The sequence below is a fragment of the Melozone crissalis genome, unplaced genomic scaffold (genome assembly GCF_028551555.1).
Source record: "Melozone crissalis strain CALT ecotype California unplaced genomic scaffold, PUWL_Pcris_2 ptg000013l_1, whole genome shotgun sequence".
Taxonomy (NCBI): domain Eukaryota; kingdom Metazoa; phylum Chordata; class Aves; order Passeriformes; family Passerellidae; genus Melozone; species Melozone crissalis.
Genome location: NW_026535791.1, coordinates 53,681,907 through 53,704,334, shown reverse-complemented (window position 1 = coordinate 53,704,334; position 22,428 = coordinate 53,681,907). Strand labels below are relative to the sequence as shown.

The following is a 22,428-nucleotide window of genomic DNA, read 5'->3' as shown; positions in this document are numbered from 1 at the left end:
AGGGATTTTCTTGACTCACTACTACAGCTAAAAATATCACCTCAGCCTTGTGCTGTGTTGATTAGATGCTCTGGTTTCTGCAAAAATTGCATGGGTACAGCAAGGTTTCAACTGTTCAGAATACACTGCAAAGAAATTCACTGTATATCCTGTTTGCATATATCCAAACATGCAAAATGAAAATAACCATTAGATTCATCCCACAATTAAATTATCTTTTTCTGAATGGTATTTTGAAGAATAAAGATACTACACTATAGAAATACTGGTATTGTGGTGCTGTCAGATATTGATCAGAAGTTTGACTCCTCAATTAGGTCTGGCTTCAGATGAAAGCATGAACCTTATTTTGAGTGATCATCAATGGAAAGAGCGGGTTTGTAACAACAGGAATCAGTTTCCAGTTCAGAAAAGCACATTGTTAACTTAGGGACAACCTCCACAAAACAAGTATTAGCTTTATTACAATAAATTATTCATAATAATAAATAATAATTAAAAAAATATTATTCCCTTTTTCTTCTGGGAAAAAACCAGGAATGGTTAAGCATGTAAGATCTTATTAAGGATCTCAATGAAAAAGTTAAATAATTGCGGGAAAATTTTGAAAATGTTATCTCCAGTGAAAAATATCAGTGACAACCAGTTTTCTACAGATGTTAGGGAACATTCTTGTGAATCAATCTCTTTACAGAATAACTGTGTTAAAACTGAGAACATAGATCACACTTTAAGATGAGAGTTGCTTTTTTGTAACTCAAGAAAAAAAAATTTAAATCATGGTAACCAGGAGCATGAGTTCTCAGGTGACATAAAGGCCAAGTTCAAATGTACTTCTTTTAAAAACAAAAGTGAGTGTTTGGAGCAAAATACAAGGATGACTCATAGTCTAGAAAGCTTGCTTTGTAGTAAGAGACTAACAAAACAGAACCTAATTATCTCAACAATAAGGAGGTTAGAAGGCTGGCTAATCATGATCTGTAAAGTATGTAAGATGAAAGAAGAAGAAGGTATGGAGCCAAAGTGAAATTCAGTTTTTTAAGACTACAAGCCAGGAATGTGACTTTGAGAGTAAGAGTAATTAAGTACTGATTAAATTTACTCAGATATGTAGAATCTGCACAATGAGAAATAATTACCCTTAAAAACCCCCAAACCACCTTGTTCACTTTAGTTCAACAGTGAGCAAGAGTAAAAGGCTTCATAAAAAACAAAGCAATAGCAAAAAAAAACCCCATAAAATTCCCCCAAAACCAAAAAGAAATCAAACTAAAACAAAAATCAAACTGATAAAGCACTTTGGCCAAATGACACAAAATATCCCAGTAGATGATTTTAATGGTATTTTTAAGCTTTGTCTTTACACAAGGTGGACCAGAGTCCATCAACTGCTTCCCCTCCACTAGAATTGAAATATTGCGTCTGTTAAAATCAATGTCTATATCTGCCCCATGTAGTTTGAGGTTGCGTTGCAGAAGCTTTTTAGTACAAATTTCCATATTTTATTGTCTAAAAAACATGAAATATATGATCTTAATGTGCTATTTTCTATGTCTGTGATATTTTGGGTTTGGACCTTTGTCAGAAGGACAAAGTGACACTAAAAGTTTTAGTGAAAAACTGCAAGAAGAATGCAATTAGAATGTAACTAAAAAGGCATGTATTATGACAAATACCATACCTTTGGGAAACTCTAGTGAGTATTAGTTCTCTCAGTACACCACTCTGAAATTATCTCTGAAATTGGCCATGCACGTGGGACTCTACAGTGTGTTTTTGATTTACTTGGTATGTAGCAGAGCCAGTAGTGCAGTAAGCATTTAATTTTACTATAAATGAAAGATTTTGAATTTGAAAATATAGATGGGACTTTTCCGTGTTGCAATTTTGTTACTCTGTGTAATTTTCTGTGAAAATAGTTATCAATCAAGTTTCTCTTTCATGAGCAAACCATAAGAGCATAAGCCACATAGGAAACAAATTTCTTTCTTGAAATTTATTAAGCACCATTTTGGGGCTACTCAACTAGGAGACATTTATTATTTTTCCCAAATCTTAATTTTCTTCGTGTTCATTTCAAACTAATCTCTGGATTTTTCTTGTTTACTTGGTGGACACGGTGAACTCATTCTATTTGCTTTCAATTTGTTTTATGTCCTGCAGTTTGGCATTCATTTCTTTTGCAGTTCTTATTTGCTTGGGGTCTCACAAAGGGCTATGTCTGCTGCATGCTCTCACCCTCGTACCCAGGAAGTGAACTCACCCAGTGACCTGAGAATGGGGTTCATTCTGGTCCCCTGAAGATAAGTCTTTTGCACCATGAGGCTAGTGAAACATAACATTACAACTGCATAAAATGTATTAGGATCATTCTGGCTCATCCTTGTACAAAAAGAAATTGACACAATGCAAACTGGAGTAAGAAGACCAAGCAGGAAATAGAGGGGGTAAGGAGTCAATTTCTGTTCATGCAATTGTAGAAACTTCTTGCCCTGCAGTAGGTTAGTATTTTCACACACAGAACCAGCAGCTTTGAAAGAGACCTTCAGGATCATCTTCACAGAATCACAGAACATTGTGAGCTGCAAGGGACCCATAAGGATCATCAACTCCTATTGTCAGGTGAATGGCCTGTGCAGGGATTGAGACCTCAAACCTGGCATTATTATCACCCATCTCTAACCAACCGAGCCAATTGCAGGGCTATCCAGGCCCTTCATCAACTAGCACCACCACTACACTGCCTAAACCATATCCCCAAGTGCCACATGCCAACACCTCTTAAATACCTCTAGAGACAGTGACTCCACCACCTCCCTGGGAACTTTCCCAACGACCAACTACTCTTTCAGTGATTTTTTTTCCCTAATATCTAATCTGAACCTCCCCTGGTACAACTTAAGACCATTCTTCTTGTCCTTTCACTTGAGATATGGCAGAAGAGACCAACTCTCGCTCCACTACAATCTCGTTTCAGGTAGAGAGCAATGAATGTCTCCCCTGACCTTCCTCTTCTCCAGATTAAATACCCCTACTCCCTCAGTCACTCCTCATAGGACATGTTTTCTAGACCCTTAACCAGCTTCACTGTCCTTCTGTGGACACACTTCACCACCTCAATGACCGACCTCTTTGAAGTGAGCAACCCAAAACTGAACACAGGATTCAAGGTGTGAACTGATCAGTTCTCAGTATGGGGGATAATCAATTCCCTAGTACTCCTGGCTGTATTCTGAGCAATTCTCAATACACTTTTCCTTAAGGCAATAGCTGTGCGTGGAGATGTCATAACCAAAGGGTAGGACCCAGCACTTTGCCTTATTGAAGCTCATACAGCTGATCTTGGCCCATCCATCCGTCTTGTCAAGATGCCTCTGAAGAGCCTTCTTACCCTTAAGCAGATCAACAATCCCATCTAACTTGGTGTCACCTACAAACTTACTGAGGATGCATACAATCCCATTATACAAACCATTGATAAAGATATTAAACATGTCTGGCCAAAATTATGAGCCCTGGGGAACACCACTAGTGACGAGCTGCCAGCCATATTTAGTTCCATTTAGTTAATTTTTAATATTAATTGTTTGGAAGGAGTAAAAAAAACCAAAGAAACAAAATTGAGATGCCCCCCTAGACCTCCCTTTCCCTCCCCTTCTCTCCCCTCTCCATTTGGCAGCTAAGCCCCACACAGCCATTCCCTCATTCCCCACTCAGGATGGGGAGAGAGAATCATAAAGATGAAAGGGAGAAACTCATGGCTTGAGGTAAAGACAGTTTAATAGGTAAAGGGAAAGCTGCACATGCAAGCAAAGCAAAACAAGGAACTCACTCACCACTTCCCATGGGCAGGCAGGTGTTCAGTCAGGAAAGCCAAGCTTCATCACGCATAGTGGTGACTTTGGAAGACAAACACTCTTAATGTCCTCCCCTTCCTTTTTCTTCCCCCCCAATTTATTTGCTGAGCATGATGCCCTACAGTTTGGGAAATCCCTTTGATGAGCTGGATCAGCACATTGCTCTGTCCTCTCTCAACTCCTTGTGTACCCCCAGCCTGCTCCCTGGCGGGGTGGGAAAAGGAGCAGGGAAGACCTTGATGCTGTGCAAGTGCTGCTCAGCAATAACTAAAACATCCCTGTACTATCAACATTGTTTCCAGCACAAAACTAAATCATAGCCCCACACTATGAACAAATTAACTCTTTCCCCGACAAAACCAGCAAAAAAAGTAAAGCTGAGTTAATACTAGAATACAATGCGACCTTGTAAGAAGTGGTGGTGTTGTATAGCAAGTGGAATTCTTCTCTCTGAATGAGTGCTCCTGGACTCCTGCTTGGAGTTAAAAATATGCAGTGGATTGCTGCAGATAAGCCACAGATTCCAATTGCACATTTAGCTTTTTGAAAGTTGTAAGAGGAGAAAAGTACATTCTGCTGTTCTGACCAAATGCCTTTTACTTACATACTTTGATCACAAATTTGTGCACAGTCTATGGAAAGTTTAGTTTTATTGCCATGCTTTACAATATTTAAGTCATAGTAGCAAATATTAATTGCAAACATTACAGATGATCCTTTGGTAACCTGTAACAAATTGCCTCCTCATACTACAACACAGGTGGAAGATCACTATTCAGATTAACTAGCATGCACTTTAATATCCTCCAAATTAATCTTATAAAATGCATGACATATTCATCAAAATAAAGACTGTCCTGCAAAATTTGGGACAGATGGCAGTGCAAGATGACATCTTTTCTAAATGTGTCAAAATATTCACTCATTCAAGAAATATGATTGGTTGCACATTGTGGGTGCATTATTAAAATAACAAAAGCAGTAAAATTCACTTGCATGAACACCTGCTGCTAGAGTGACTTAATATAAGTAAGTCAAAACACATAATTAAGTAATATAAATATAATTACTTCACTGACAAATAAGTTAACAGTGGCTATTGCAATTCTTAAAACGTTTTAAGTGAGTGAATTACACCTGTATTTAGATTTACAACATTTAAAACCAAAACATACATTCCTAAGTGACACTTAAGGAAGCATCCTTCATTCCATATAGCAAAATATAAGAACAGACACACAACAGGCTTACTAGTTGTCTGCTAGATCAGATGGTATATATTCCTTTACCACTTGAAACAGCAGAGTATAGAAGTGATTGATAAGCCAAATATCACAGACAATTTAGATTTGAGAATTCAATGCACTATCTGTTCTCTACTGAGGATCTGACATGGGGGCAGAAGCAAAGATTCTAGAAAAGAAGAGCTGCAGATTTTTTGTTCTTCAGAATAGAAAAATCTCAAAAACTCCACTTATGAAATCTAATACAACTCTTGTGGAAGGAAATCTTATAAAGGTATGAATATGATTTTGTTTTAAATGATGGCAAAATATTCAAGACCTCCTTATTTTGTTCTCTGCTCTGTCCTCAGTGAAATCAAGCAATGCTCACCTGTTCTTAATGTGAGGTCTTGCACTCTGGATGGTGCAAGTGCTGCTATTAAACTGGTTAAGTGAACATGCTGTAGAGTGAAACAAGGTGTACCTGTGGAGGCCTAAGAACATGTTTGCTACACCACCCTGCACCATCCTGGGAAAATATGACAGAAATGAACCAGAGACCCTGTGTTGTAGCATGTGGCAACAACCACAGGGCCCCCACCTGACCATCACTTAGCTTAGTGGCTAGCTAACTAAAATATGAACATCAAATAACGGGTCTAATGGAAAAAAAAGGAGAAATCTGTTTAAAATGATTGGGCACAGGGCAAATGACTGCTTTGCTGTTTTGGTTTTTTTTTTGTTGTGTTTTTTTTTTTCTGGGGGGATGGGGAACAGGAACAAAATGCTTCATGCTTCATTGCTTGGTTTACAATTATACTGTCAGCTCCACGAAAACGCAGATGGGTGAGTATGGTAACAACAGGCTGGCACTGTAGAAACTGCCGCTGTAAAGGGTTAACAAAGACCGCACTTGCTGTACATGACCAGGGAGCAGAGAGATCGGATCGGCAGTGTGAATTGTGTGATCCCCCCGAACAGACACACACACTCACACAGGGATGGGGACACCTTCCCCGCTCGGTGTGCGCGGTGCCCACCTGTCCATGCCCGCGGTGCCCGGCGCGGCTCCGCGCGGGGATGCGCCGCTCCTCCGCGGGGGGCTGTGGATGGAGATGCGGTTTCTGTAGCGCTGGGCTGGCTGCGGGGAGCCATTGGCTGGCGGCTTTGTGAATTTCATTCAGTTTGGTCCAATAGCGGGAGGAGAGCGCCTGGTACAGCCTGGACCTCTCCCCCCCTCCTCTCTCCCCCCCCCATCTCCCTCTCTCTCTCCCAGCTCGCCTTGCCTTGCAGATCCGTCTCTCCGCGGCTCGGTCTTTCTGCATAGGCAATCACAGCTCCTACTTGCAGACTCAACTCTCCCTCTCGCACTGATTGCAATGAATTTTCTGCCTGAATGTAGGTCGCTTACAACCGAGAACACGAGTTTCCTTCAAATCCAGTGTTGTTGTCTTTCTTCTTGTTATTTTTAATTTTTCCCCCCTTTCGTGGTCGTTGCATTCCTTTGGAGAAGCCAATCGCTTTGGATTCCAAAAAGGGGAGCAGGAACCGTATGTGAATAATCCTGGCTGCATGATAGCCCGAGAGGATTTCCTGAAAGATTCTGGCTGTGTAAAAAAGACCCCTATGCTTCTTCAGCTATCCCAGTGTTAAGGTAGGAGTACCGGATTTGCAGTTTTGAGTGTTCATTTTTTTTTTCGTATGTTTTTTTCTGTTCCCCCCCCCCCTTTTTTTTTTTTTTTTTCTCGGCGAGGGTGGGGGAAGAGAGGGAGAGGTGTTGCAGTTGGTACTCTGGCAAAGGGCGAGCAGTTTGCTGCAGTCGTCTGTGCTTTTACTTTTCCCATCATGATAAAGCGATACTTTCTTTTTGACATTTCCACCATCATACGCGATCTTCTCGTCACATATGCATATTTATGCAAATTTATTTCTTTTTTACCCACTTCGGTCTCGTCCCTTATATCTCCCTTGCACCATAATTTGTTTGGAGGCATTTTGCTGCAATCAGCTATTTGGAAAGGCTCTGAGGTTCTGTGTGAGATGTTTACAAAGTAGCTTTGCTTTACAGGGAAATAAACAGAAGAGTGTGGAGGAGAGGAGGGAAAAATATCTGCAGTACAGGCAGAGAAAGAAAGAGCGAAGCCACAGTTTCTTGCAAGCGCGGAGAGGGGCAGGAGCGGTACCTCATGCTCTGTGTGAGCCTGTGGTTTTCAGGGAAACACAAAACCAACACGTAGGGTTTTGGTTAACCACTTTCCTTGCCACCACCACAGCCACGAAAAAGCAGAAAGGGACAGGGACGGGGACGCGCGGGGGGGACAAGGGAGGCGGCTGCTCAGAGGAAATCTTGGATCTTCTGGGATTAAGCGGTTCACCCGCTTTCGCTTAAGCTATTCCGTGGTGGGTTGCCTTTCTTCCCCCTTCCCATTTTTTCCCCCTTTCTTTTCTCCTTCTCCTCTCTTCTTTTTCTTTCTTTATTTCCTTTCCGGGCACGGGTAAAATGCCCGCTTTTGTGATGGGCATGGGCTTCCGCACGTGATGGAGCGGGGACTGGCACTGGGGAGAGCCAGCGTGCGCGGACCGGTGGCGGGGGGGCGGGGGGGAAAGAAAAGGAGAAAAAAAGAGACAAGCACCGCCGCCACTCACCCACCCCCCCCCCCCCCCCCCCACACACACACTCCTCCCCAGCTCGGCAGTAAATCGGCTTCTCCGCAAAGCTGGGGCGGGGGCGGGCGAGGCGGGGGCTGGCGGCGTGAGGCGCCTCCGCGGCCGCCGCGCTTTGCCCCTTCCCCGCGGGAGAGGCCGCCGGCAGCCCCGCACCGCCCCGGGGAGCGGGGGCGGCCCCGCCGCAGCCGCCCTGACGGACGGGGCCCGAGCGGCCGCCGCTCCGCCCGCCCGCCCCCGCACGCATCTCGCGGGCGCGCAGGGTCGGGGCGGGCAGGGCGCGTCCCGCGCAGCCGCTGCGGAAGGGTGCGGGACGCGGGCAGCGGGCGCGGGTCGGGACGGGTGTCCCGCCGTCGTGCCCGGAGCGGGGCTAAGAATAGATGGCGTCGCGGCCGGGAAACTTGGCCGGTTCGGGCGCGCGGCGTGGGCGGGGGGGAGAGAAGTTTGCGGGGGCCGCGGCGGCAGAGGCGGGGCGCGGCCGCCAGGTGGCGGTGCGGGCCCTTCCAGCCGCGCGCCCGCCGCCCCCCGCGCCGCAGCGCCGCGCGCCCCGCCGCGGGGCCGTCCCGCGCGCGCCGGGCCCGGGCCTGGGGGCGCTCCTGGGGCCGGGGCGGGCCCGGAACCCCCCGAGGGAGGCACCGCCCCGGCCCGGCCCGGAGCCCGCAGCCACCGGCGGCACCTGAGCCGCGGGTCGGGGTGCCCGTGACCCGCTGTCCGTCTGCAGCCGCCGGGGGCTGCTGCCCGCCGTGGGGATGGCCGAAACGCACGGCCGAGTTCGGATGTTTGGTACTGGGGGAGAAAGCAACGCCGCCACCAAAACCCAAAATTCTCCCCCCAAAACCACCCTTGAAAACATCCCTTTAGCCTGATGTTTGATCAGTTTTGAAAGCAAGCACTGATAAAATTCCAGTTTGGTTTTAAATTAATAACGTTAAGGACATACATGCATGTGTTTAGGAGATTAGAATTCAGAGCTTAATTGGAGGAATTTACAGTTACACCAAAATGGAAATCCCTGCTGTTCTTCTCTTCCTAAAACATAAATACATCTGCTAATGCAGATCTCGTGTATTAAAGGGTAATATTTTTTCCCCATATCATGTGGAAAAAAATTTGTATTAGATATATAAATCCTCAGCACTAAAGAAATAAACTATTTGTCACCTTAAGGAGCAATTATTAATACTAATTTCAATTCCTAGCTAAGAACACTGCTTTGCATTGTAAAAGTGAACTGGTTTAATACATCAAATGAACTCTGCATTTTATTTTCATTTTACTTACTTTATGTCCTATCTATTAATATCTGTGTAGGCTTCTGTATAGGTAGCCTTTATATGGATATGCATTAAGGCAGGAAATTCCAAGTATTTTTTGCTTATATTGCTGAGTAGAGGGTTGCATGCATTGTCTTATGAATCATATTCCAATGAATCATTAAGGTTTGAGAACCATTAAAACATGTCACGCAGTTTCTGGTTACTCAAAACAGCAATGCCTATGGTGTCATGTAATTTTCTCAGAATAATAGAAAAAGAAATTTAATTTTGACATGATATTTATAATCATCAAATTATTAGTCTTTTGTATATAAATACTGCTATTATTACCCCTTCTCTCTTTTCTATTCATATGCCAGTGTATTGTATAGATCCAATTTTTTTTGGTGGGTGGTGTGCAAGTGCAACCTATTAAGCTGTACCAAATACTAAAACTGAAATTCAGTTTGACATCCAAAACATCTTGGTCTTATATTCAATGAAAAATTAAAAAAAAAAAATTCAAATTAGCTCTGAATTAGCTTGCATCTCAAGAGGAACAAGCTAATTCAGAGCTAATTTGAAATTTTTTTTTTTATTTTTCATTGAATGTAATAGCCCTCAGTTTTGATCTCTACTGGAATACATTCATATAGATAAGAAAATACATTCTCCTTCTGCGTTTCTGGACGGAGTGATTACTCACCCACTATTGTTTTAAAATGCAGCGCTGTATCAATGTAGACTGTAAATTCAGAAATTCCCAATGTTTTTTTTCTTGATCAGCAAAGCAGAGTGATCAGTGTCATTTCTTTTAAAGTCATCACAATGTGAGCGAACAAAAGCAAGCCTCATAGCAGAACGGAACAGGCCAACTGGATTAAATTAGGACAAGTGATAAAACTGGGAGGTTTACTGGAGATGCTGTGCTAGCCTATATATTTTGTAGTCTTCCAAATACTTTATCTTTAGCTAATCCCATGTTCTTGGGCAGATCATTCACCTGGAAATGTTTACATTTGATAAAAATGTCAATCCTAATAGCATCCTTCAGCTGAAGACCTGTCATGCAGAGATGAAGGCAAGAGGCAGAAAGAAAACCTATTTAACTGAAGCTTTGTATTAAAAATATTATATAGAAACAAGGATCTGTTTGGCCTTTTTTTATTTTTTAACAAAAGATTGATTCAAGCAGCACTTACTGATTGCTACATAGAGGTTTGCACGTTTGTTTTTGACAGGTTCTCAATACAGCCTCCTCTTGGCCTTTCAAGCATGCACACTGCTATTTGATGGCTGAATCACATAGTGTAAAGAACAGCTCCACCTGGGTAGGACAGGAATAAGCACCGTGCTATAACCAGCATATAATTTAGTCATTCTGTCGCTTGAAGACTTGTCATCAGGATTCAAGATCTCTTCTGCATGAGTAAATTGGTTAGTTTTGTGCACAGAATTACAAGGCTGGGAGTCTTTACAGTAATAAAAATCTAATAAAACATAAACAGAAGCTGCAAAAATCAATGTAGATATCTCATGTCCAGCTGCAGCTATCCTCTGTCACAGTTCAACTCAGGTACTCTCAAGAAATGTTTGTAAAGCATTTATGCTGTGAGCCATTTTGATCCTCGCATCTGACAGGGTTATGTACTCAACTATGTCACCTTTTAATAGTTCTCCACTTCTCATTGTATTTGTTTTACTAGTCCTCAGATTGGATTAGAAGGAAAAATAAAAAAGCACCAATAAAAAAAAAAACCCAAACACCAAAGAGAAAAAGCACTTTGCTGTCTAGTGAAGGAAGAGCAAGTAACAAGTTTTATTTGGAATACTCTTGGAGAAATTTTAGCAATGAGATAAGACCTGATGGTAATAAACTTTTCTCAACTTGGATATAAGGGTAGAGAATAGAAAACTGAAAGATACAATTTATAGAGTGTCGGCAGTGGTTGAATTTAAAAAGTAGAAGGTTATTCTGGAAACATTTCCAGCAGCTCATCCCTCTTTAAGCTCATCCCCCCATGTAAACAAATGGGGATGAATTTTGATATTAAAAATAAGCTGTATTTGAAACAGGGTTACTTTGTGGCTTGCATGCATAGCTGATACGAGAGTCTGGATAGAAGCAGCCCCTGTAGAACACTGGCTTATCCTGTGAGATCTGCAGTGGGGCTTTACCAGTGTCACAGCTAATTCAAACCAAATGCATTACCACATGCTGGAACAATCCCTAGCTAGGAATGCTCAGATTTGTACTGTAAAAATCTAAAAATAAATTGTAGTCACTGATGTCACAATGTATGATTCTTTCAGCTGTCTTCTGCGCTGAGCCCACACACCACTCATTGTCATAGGATGTATTTCAGTAAGCGTGTACCACTGGCGAGCTTCAGTGGAGGGTTAGGATTTTCCATGCTTGTCTATCTTCTGTTATTTAGGTGCTAACTGAGATTTGCAAATTGATGGGGAGGCTGAGGTACTCTTACTGACTGTGCAGTTACTGTTACAATTTCATATATAGTATGAATATAAGTAGAAATATGTATTTACTTGTGTGTGAATTTATTTTGAAATGAATTAAAAATACTTTTGAGATTTAGTTACACAGATCATTAAGACTAAGCCACTTCAATGTTTTACCAGAAAAGATGACTCATGAAATAATACTGTCATGATTTGATGGTAGCAAACTTCCATCTAGCAGTATTTTTCAGATTTGCATCTGTTGAATGCAGCGTTCAAAACGAGATAGACCACTGCTTCTCTGTTCAGACAGTTCAGGGGGAAGACTTTTCCTTTGTCGTCCAGCTGGAGGTCGTCATTGCCAATTAGGAGAGGTCTAGGATAGCCAGGAATGAAAGAGGACAATCATGAATAGGATTTCTGACCCAAAGTGTTAATTGAAGTGGTCTAATGGCTTGATTATTTTGAAAATTGCTGTTACTGTAGTGTCTGTGTGGGCTGCAGTCCCAGTACAGACCCAGAAGGAAGAGATTTTCAAGCTCTGTAGTAGGGTTGCTGTCAGGTTAATGGTCTTTCCAGGACTGACCGGTGATCTTAGTCAGTGCCATCATGTGGTGATCTTGTGATATTGTTGTCACACATAGCTGGGTTAGTGATCAAGCTTCTTGAAGTGTTAACATCACTTTGGACCCTTAGGAAGAAGATATGCAGTTTAATGCCAACAAGTCTTTCAAAAATCTGCTTAGAGAAATAGCATGGAGAGGGCTCAAATAAATTAGTTATATTTTCTGTAACTGGGTTTCTTTTACAGTTTTAAACTCTGGTAGAAAGTAAGTGAACAGACTTCAATAAATCTCCCACTTGGTATGTATTTTTGCTCCAAAACAAATTTTGCCAAAATTACCTCCAAATATCTATCTGTTCTATTCCAATAAACAATTACTACATTATGCATCACATTTTGACTTCTGATATAGAAAAGCCTTACTTCGTATCCATCCAAATGTTATAAAACCAGAACAAAGCTGATAGCCTCTTTTGAAATAAAAGTATTTTGAAGCAAAACAGATTTCTGTTGTTTATTCATATATCTTTGTTTTGTACTGATTTTTGTGGTACTGATTTTAGACTTATGTTTTGCATAAATCTTATGCTTGGAAGTAGCCATGCCAGTTTTTCTCCTCTTAAATAAAGTTTTTTGCAGACACTACAAAGAACTCTGCAATTAAAAAGAACAGGGGTTTACTCAACAATTATCAGTAGTTTAATTATACAACTAAGAATTCTTTCTCTGAAAATAAACAATCTTTTCTTCCCTCCAGCCTTTCTCTTTATTTCTTTACTTACTTTACTCCAACATATATATAATTTATCACTTATATACTACTTATCCATGAAATACCTCTTCTTAGTACTTGTTCATATACAGAACAAATTACCTTGAAATTGTATAACAAATATGTTTATTCTTTGATATATGATTCTACCTTTTCTGATCTATTGTGTCTTCCAGACATATCTTTTCAAATAAACAAAATTAATATATTCTTTATGCAGAACACCATATAAGACATATGCTCTCTAATGTACCGTACATTTTTACTCATTTTCTTACTGGACATAGCATAAACCATTAACATTAAAAGACTTGTGCCACAGGACCAAAATAAATGGACCATTGACAGATAGTGTCATGCAATGAGGTCTGTTGGATTCAGTGTAAAGTTACCTATTAAGTTCAAGAGGCTTTTGGTCAGTTTTGAAAGAAAGTAGTAATTGAATAAAATGGTATGGAGTATTTCTATAGAGCTGGCAATATCATATATAATGCTTAAAATTTTTCTCCCAACTTCCCATTAACTTCTGCTAATGAAGTTGCCTTCAAACTTAAGTTTGAAAAATAAAAAAGAAAGCATAGGCTATGAAAAATAGTTCATCTTCATCCCTTCCTCAAAGAGGTTGTTATAAGCATTGGATGATTATGCACATTAAAAGAGTATGCTAGATGATACAGGACCATGTTTTCTCAACTCATGTTTTATTGGTGACTGTGTTTATAAAAACAAATGGTTATACAGACTTTGTTCCATCTGTGATTTCTTTCTGAAGTTTCTTGTATTTGCTTGTCAAAGGAACTGGGCATGTGTTAGATGGAGTATTCACATCCAGCCTGTTCACCTTTTGATTCAGTTATCTCATTAGTTGTGGTAGTGCTCAAGTTCTTGCCAACTCTCCAAAGTAGCATTTTAACACTGGTAAATAATTCTCCTGGATTATTGTTGCAATGTTTTTGGATCATAGATTTCAGTATTATTTTATAGGTAATTTGTGACGAAAAAGGGGGAAAAAATCCTCTCCTGGATATGTAAGAAGAGGTGAAGCCCATGTAAATTTTTGGTACATCTGCCATTGCAAAAAATCTCTGACTTTTTTTAATTGGTAGGAATGTATCTGGATTTTATGGGATGTCTTAGGCAAATAATGGAAAATTATAGCAACGACTAGAGGAAGTAGCTAGTGAGTTGGTGCTGTATGAAATGTATCCTTCACCCAAGCTTTAGTGCAGAAGGTCCAATGCAACACTTCAGGAAAGCATTCATCAATCAGTGTTTCTTCTCAGTCAGACACCTGGTCACTGATTGGTATGCTATAGTTTCCCAATCCAAATATATCTCTACCAGTAATGTACTTTGTATTATGTCTGCCTCCTGCATTTTATATGATCTACATGAAAGCAAATATAAGTTCTCGGTACACAATGGCATGAGGGGAAGTAGAACTTCCTGCAAATTATACACAGCTGGACAGATGAGCTGTGGTGCCTGAGGCTGTGAATTTGTATTAACACAGCCAGCAGTAGGTCTGCTTCCTGAATTAGAAATGTTCAGTGTGTGTAGTTTTCAACTGTGCAGGTGGTGAATTTGGGGACAGATGATGTAGATCCAGTGGTTTTTACAGATTAAATAATAGCAGTTGGCATAACTGGAAATTAGTCATGGAGCTGGATAAGAGCTAGCATGTTAATTTCATGCTCATTGTGATAATATTTGATTTAGTTCAGGTATAAAAGTTACAATGCAGGTGGACTTACTGCTTAAATCTAAAGAGTCTAACACTTATTAAGAAAATACATTGCTTTGTTTAATCCTACATTTATTATGTCTTTCTTTTTGTCAAGATCTTGTAGTTAAGTGTGAGTTACAGTTTTTGAAGACAAATGCTTCTTGTTTCTATTGGTTTGATATCATCTTTACATAGAGATGTTTCGAATACAGCACATTAGGAATATAGAATGCAGGCCACCTGGCACTTATATTAAAAAAAAAAAAAAAAAAAAAAAGTAAATTAGTAGAGCCAGTAAGCTTTTTATACTGTTGTACTGTGAAAGGCATGCTACATGATTTATCTGCCCTGATCTGGTACAGGGGTGTGATGTTACTGAAACGCAGGGGATTAATGGTGTAGTTAGCATGTGCCATTACTCTTACACCAAGTTGTTATGGTCATAGAGCGGCATTGAAGCAGAGCAGAGGTTCCTCTCTAGAAGAGTTAGCTGACCGTCTCTTATGCTGTAGAGTAGCAAATGTATATTTATCCTTGTAACTTTCAACCTGTATTTTCTTTTTCCTGTTAGCTTTGGAAATAAGATGTGCTAGTGAATTTTCCTCTTGTCTAAATCTGTCTTGTCTATAAAAGTTGTAGCTTGAGAAAACTGAAATTAGAGCATGTAGTTAGAATATTTTATTTTCTCTTTCTTCTTTTTCTGCAAGTTTTAGTTGTTGTTGTTTGTTTTTCTTTTTCTGTAACTTTTTAATTTGCTTTCCCAGAGCCTGTGAAATGTTTTCCACTCATGACATAATAAAGGTGTAATACTGGTCAATATGATGACCAATACAGTGGAAACTCCATTAAATCTTGGGTGTTTTGCATTAGCAGTTCTCTTATGCTGAGTTTGAGTGTCTTTTTGTGAAGGATTTCTTGTTCTGGCAATGAAAATTACATTAGCTATGTAGAAGCCACACTAGCAATGCTGTAGAAAGGACAGGAAATGGGAGCAGTTGTTATAGTGCCAGTGTGTTGAATTCTCTTAGCTGTTAAAAACATAAGATTGGAAAGCTAAATAAGCCTTGCATTTTGTATATAAGGAAATGATCACTGGATAATAACACTTCACAGAAGCATCCTTCTGTGGTAGATTTCATCTTCTGTTTGCCCCTGGAGAATGGTCATTTGGTGAGGCTTAATACTTCATTGCTTCCTGAAACCAGTTAGAGCTAGTTTATTCAAGAGGAAACAAAATGTGTATATAGGAGAAGATACTGTTTGGAGCCTGAGACATCAATAAAGATGATGGAGAAATGGGAGTTCCATTTTGGGAGACAATTAATGGGTTTCTTAACAGCAGTGATAGCACTTGCAACACCACTTCTAGCTCTTAAGGCCTGAAAGCTAAGCATTAAGCATATTCATGTCTAAGATGAGGAGATTGCATATTCCAGTTCTTACTTTCTCTGTGAAAGATGAGGATGCTTCCTAAATGACCTAACCCCTCCCTCTCTTACTCATTATCCCCAGCATGTTGGGGTTTTTTCCTTCTCTTGCTTATTACTGCCTCAAGAGGCTCATCTTAGTCAGTCTGTAAACAAGCAGAGTTGCAGACAGATGACCAGTTTCAAAGGAAGGTTAACATGATCAGCTTTCCACAGAAAAAGAACATGAGAACATGATGGCACACAGGGGTAGTAGACACGCAAGAGTATAGAGAGTGTAGTAGTAGGAGGAGTGGCAGTTCACATACTGTGTTCTGGAGAAATTAAACCAGCAGGATATAAATCAAGTTGGATTTCCAACAGGAGCTGATGCTTCTGAACATGAGGGTTTGATTTAGTTTGAGGGGGTACAATGTACCTTGACCTTACTGGTAAAGGTAAAAGTACAAGTTTTAATATCATCATCCCTCTGTAGAAAACCAAATTGTGCACTTTGAAATTGAGTCTGTTTTTTTCGGAATAATATTTTAATTTTTTTTTGTCCTAATAAAGTATTTATATAAAGTAGGTATTTGTATAATCACTGAATATATTTTTAGTTAGGAATGTTTGTTTGTGTGGTTGTTTTGTTAAAGCTGTTTGTCCCAAGAATCATGAAAAGTCATCTTTTTTGCTTCATGTCAAATACTTGGATTTTTGGAGTGTTGGATTGTTTTTTGAGGTTTTTTGAAGGAGATTGGGGTAGGCTTGTTTGTTTGTAGAGTTTTTTTTGTTGTTGTTGTTGGTTTGGTTTTGGGTTTTTGGTTTTTGGTTTTTGGTTTCTTTTTTTGTTGTCATTTCGTTTTGCAGCAAAGCACATGAAGAATGTGAAGAAATTTACCTGGGATTATATAAAGGCAGGCTTAACAAACTGTGGGTTTTAATGGTTCTGTCACTGGTACATGGGGGTGAAGGAAAGAAAATTAGAGTAAAATGTGCCTTCATCCTACTCATGTACATCACTTAAAGATATTAATGTAATAGTTCATAAAGACCATGCAGGTGCTGCTTAACCATTATTTTACATCTAAGTTATATTCCATAGTTACAAAACTTTTTTTCTGTTCACATTTTAAAATAGAATTTATATACTTTTCTTAGCTCAAAATTTGCTAAGAAATAAAGCAGACAGAAGAAAGCAATTTTTCCTCAGAGGTTGAAGAGTGCTAGCCTTTCATGTTCTTAACAAGCAACCTTCCCCTATTTATATAAATGGACATATTGCATACAACAGCAATTTTGAGAGCAATTTTTCTTTGCTTGCTGTGCTTTTAACTGTATAGTTAAAAGATTGCAAGCATGACTAAGATCTCATTAACACTGTTTTTGCATTGGTTTATACCGCTGCCTTCAATGACACTGTGCCTAATATCTGAGTGTCTAGAAGTATTTAGTGTTTAAAAAAGGATAGTCAGGTTCCAGGATTTCCTCCTCCTTTTGCAGCTAATATCCCATCATTTAATGTATTGATTTGGCAGAGGTCTCTTTTCAGTTAAGAAGGACTTGTTCTTTGTGGAGTAAATTGTTTACCAGCCAGCTATATGTGTTTGCCTTAGCGAATCTGAGTGAAATGGTCCATCACAAATTCATGTAACTGCATTAACCTTCTTGACATTGTGACTCGGAAAAGTTAAGATGAGGATAGAGGTGAATGACAGGAAGTGGTGGAAATGAACATGATGCACATTTTACTGAATAGGCTTAGAAGTTAAGTGATTTTTAGAGATAAATTTATCTTTTAAATTTATTTGTCCCATTTAGATGATTCTTGTTAAACAGGAAGAGTATGTTTTATCAGAGTTTTAGTTCTTAATCCACGCTAATTTTTAGTATGTCCTCAGATTTTATGTTTAGACAGGCAGAAGTTGCAGGTATAGATGGGAGAAAATAGATGGAAAAAACTTAATCACAACATTTTTTATTACTTTACACCAATTTCTTTTTTCGCTCTGACATGTACTAGGACTGATTATTTATAGTACAAACTTTCTATGAATAAATAAGCACTGAATTTTCTATAAGAAGATATCTCAGACTAGAAATAGTTTTCTAGAGAAGATTAATAAAAATATGCCTGAGGAATTCAACTTTCTAGAACAATATATTGCCTTTATTTGCAAAACCAAAGAAAATATTCCACAAAAAAAAAAATGGATGAAGAATATAGACTTTACTAGATTGTTACATGTTGTCTAGTCTTTCATATATCTTGAGAATAGTTTGGGGAAGGGAGAAAAGAAACAAAGGAATGAATTTATGATTTATTTTTGTTTCTTCTTTCTTTCTTTGTTTAGATTTTATTTGGGTAATGAACTGCATAAGGCAAAATGGATTTCAGATATCTAGACTGATAACCTGCAACACTGCTCAATCTTACTTCAGAAATTCATTAAATGGCCACTTTAGGTAAGGAGAGGAGAAGGTGAAGATTTGCATGTAGCCCAAATACAGAATCAGAATATAGCTCCAGCAGTCAGACTGGGAAATGCTTCTGGGTTCTCTGACCTGCATGTAACTGAAGTCGTGCTAGGAATCACTCTTGCTTATGCATCATGATTTTTGAAAGGAGTAAGTTCATGGAATGCCATGACATGGCATGTACAGAACAACCAGGGGATCAGGCACAGCCAGCATGGGTTTAAGAAATGTAAGTCCTGACCAATGTGGTCTCCTTTGATGACCAAGTTACCTGCCTAGTGGGTGAAGGAAATGCTGTTGTCTGCCTGGATTTCAGTAAAGCCTTTGACACCGTCTCCCCCAATATTTTCCCAGAGAAACTAGCAGCCCATGTCTTGGCCAGGTGCACTTTTGGCTGGATTTTAAAATGGCTGGATGGCTGGGTCCAGAGAGTGGTGGTGGGTGGAGTTACACTGAGCTGCCAGCTGGCCACACGTGGTGTTCCCGAGGGCTCAGTGTTGGGGCCAGTCCTATTTCATATCTTTATCAATGATCAAGTGCATTCTCAAAAGTTTGCAGAGGACAGCAGGTTCTGTGGGAGTTTTGATCTGCTGGAGGCTATGTAGGAAGGCTCTACAGAAGGATCTGGACAGCAGTACCATCTATGGGTCAAGGCCAACTGCATGAGGTGCAGTAAGATGATGTTCTGCATCCCGCACTTCAGTCACAACAACCCCATGTAGGGTTTCAGCCTGGAAAAATAGTAAAGAATTTTCATTCTAGATTTTCATATATATTGTTACACAAAGGGTGTTCATTTTGATTGAAGTATGGTAATTTTAGGTTCAAGTGTTGCATGTCTATGCACTGCATATGGGGCTTCTGTACTGTAAAGTAAAAGTCTACAAAACAAAAGGTAAGGAAAGCTGAAGCTGGAGGGTGGACAAAAGAGGGACCATTCTGACTGTAGTGATGGTTTTTCCCACAAGTACCTACCATACAACACTATTGGGATTTGCAGTTGCAGGGCTGTCATAATAACAACACAAGACCTAAAGTGTGAGAACATCAAGGGAAAAAGAAAAATGATGTTATGGAGGGCTCGGGAAAACACTGCTTCAGTGGCTTAGATGATAGCTTGCAGGGCTGTGAATTGCAGACCCTTGACATTACTGAGGTTGAGATACTAATTTACTCAAGGCAAAACATGATTTAACAGCATTCATGAATGAAAAATTTGTATTGGATCACTTAAACTTAACATCAGAGATATAAAAATTAGGATCATGTAGGCATAACTTAGGCTTTTGCCTGGATACTTTCTTTTTCTCAAAAAGGAAGACTATAGAGAATTCTAAGGGTATTTTTGTTTGTCTTTACCTTGCTTTAGGTAAAGAAATAGTGTATCAGTAAATACATTTTTGAACTATTTAGTGATCTTTTATAACAAAATCCCTTAATTTACTTTATGTTCTACTGTATTAATCAAAATGGAGCAAGTGCTTTTTTGTATGCTGTTTGTAAGTACTAGGTGACTTTGTATCCCTTTATAACTTCTATTATTTCATAATGGATCCTTTGGAAGGAAGGATGTCCTCTCTTCCTAAGACTACATCATTTATCAAACAGTAATTGCCATGGTACATTTAGATGTACTATGACTTTGTAAATCATCACAAGAGTTGCCTGATATCCACATTACCCAATGCCTCAAGGTATTCCAAAATACAAAATCTAGCCACAGGCATTAACAACACACACACTGATTGCTGTCATATTTTGGTGCTGTTCCCAGAAATGCCACATTCAGAAGGTTGTACTTTGAGGAATGATGCTGCATAATCAGATGGCTAAATTCATTAGAAGCTGAGGTACCACAACAGGGAGTACAATGTTATCTTTGATGATTTTGGCTTTTGTGGTGGCAAACAGCAATATCCAAAGAATTTCTTGATCTGGTTACCAACTGATTCAGTCTTTCAAGCTATTCCCAACACTGGCAATTTTTTTTTTTTTATCATGTCTTTTAGCTTAGCTTCAGTTTTCTTTCTCGAGAAAGCATTGAAAAAATGTGCAAGTTCCACAATAGTCCAGGTAACTACTCTGGACAATGAGATCAGTTGTTCAGTGGCTGGATGTCAGGCTTATTATTTTTAGGATTTGGCTGATACAAACTGAAGCAGCTGAGAAATTGTGACTGTTAATTCTGGACTGTTCTGCTGTAAGAAATAGGGAAAAACCCACAACCACCACCTCCCTCCTCCCCTCCACCCCAAAGAAAGAACCAACAAAACCCCTTCTTTTACCATATGCCTAACTCATTAGGGGTTGATGAAAAATCCTTACAGGATTGCTACTCTGTTTCCCAGTGTGAACTGTATATGTTCAGTAAGGCCATGTTTAAAGTTGTTTGTCAAGTGTCTACTGAATATATTGTACAAACTAGAAGAAATAGAGGGGAATGCATTTTAGTTTTAGTCCACATATTCGAGATAATAAATTCATACTCACATGTGCTGAGCTTTATGACAAAAATTTCATGCTTTTTTTTTTCCACAGCTGGTTCAATGAAGACAACTTTGGTGAGGCACTGACAACCTCTGGATTTCAGTGACTTTCCTACTAGTAGATGAGCATTTTTCTCTCAAAGATGTCTTAATCAGATCAGTGAGGACTCTCTCTGTCTGCAGAGCTCTTTGCTTCTTGCTAGTATATACTACTAGTGTAGCTCAGATGCCACTGATAACCACAGCTTTTAAATCTCTTGGAAATGGTGTGGGGTTTAGTTTTCACTGTGAAAAAATATGGCTAAAGTTATTTGTTACTCATCCTTCAATCTAGATACATTCAGATGCTGACCAGATTAAGTGTCTAGTAGGATTATCAAAAGTGTATGCAGAAGATTTTTCTGAAGTTTTTAAGGAAAGACCTTTCTTGAGTCCCTGGGGGTTGGTTCATCCTGCATACCAGAAATTTGTTTTCAAGTGAAGACAGTTGAGTGCAAATTAGTTATTTCAGTTTCTTGATGCAATTTATGAGATTAATTAAGAATTTTGGGATGCAATTGACCTTTTTTAAGGTTTTCTTCAGAATGAGATTAGGCACTTGAGATTACTGAATAAAAGAATTTGATTGGGTGAAACTGGATCTTGGTCAGTTTACATTGTTTCAAAGACTATAAGCTGTTGCCTTTCCTGTTCTGAGGCCTATCTCAGACACCCATTTTATTGGTGAAGCAAAGGTCCCTTACAGTTTATTCCTTTATTGTTATTTCTGTTTATGTAAAGTTACAGGTCGTGTTTTAAGATAGAGGACTTCTCTTTTCCTGGCTTACAGTTCTTGGCATTTGAATACCTGTGTCATTCTCAAACACATTTTCCTTATGAAGCTGTGGGATTGTTGAATGTCTGTTATGCTTGAGTGCCATTGATAGTCTAGAATCTAGCCTTAATTTTAGATCATTACTGCACCTATCAGGGGCCTGAATCATTAGACTATATTCCTTTTTGAACTTTCGCATGCTAGCACATTTGTAAGGTTTTCGTGCGTTATTGGTATCAAGAAATTTCATTCTTCTATCTAATGCTGTCATTCAGTGGTTTTAGTTATACATAAAAAATATCAACTACTCAGTTTTGATGTATGCAAATTGTTATATATGAAAGAAATATAGTATTTTATATGCTGATTACTTCCAAGTACATTCTGTGTGAGACATCCTTTTGAAGAAATGTGTGGAGGAGTTTTACAGGATTTTCAATTATTCTGAATGTAAAAAGGGTGAAAAAAATACAAGGGGTATAGCATCTATTTGAAATAATTATAATAGATCTGTTTTACTGTGGTTGAGTTTAAGGACTCAGACTGTCATCTCTTATTCCTTTGGATGTTTTGATAAGCAGAAAACAGTAGAGATGTGGCTGATTTTTTTGGGAGTGGTGAAATGCAATGTAGAATATTTACAATTTAGAGGACAAAGCTCACAATATAATCACTGGAAGCTTCATATTATTTCAGAAGGAAAATTTCCATGTGTTGA

The 22,428-nt window shown here is 39.3% G+C and overlaps 1 protein-coding gene across 2 annotated transcripts in view; it reads left to right on the top strand.

The window, feature by feature from the left end:
• Window positions 1–6,336: 6,336 nt before the first annotated feature.
• The window catches only part of NLGN4X (neuroligin 4 X-linked), a 160,630-nt gene continuing 144,538 nt past the window's right edge, over window positions 6,337–22,428 (top strand). For both annotated transcript variants that reach the window (XM_054271442.1, XM_054271439.1), the window contains exon 1: window positions 6,337–6,734. The gene's annotated coding sequence lies outside the window, so the exon portion shown is untranslated. The remainder of the gene's footprint in view (window positions 6,735–22,428) is intronic.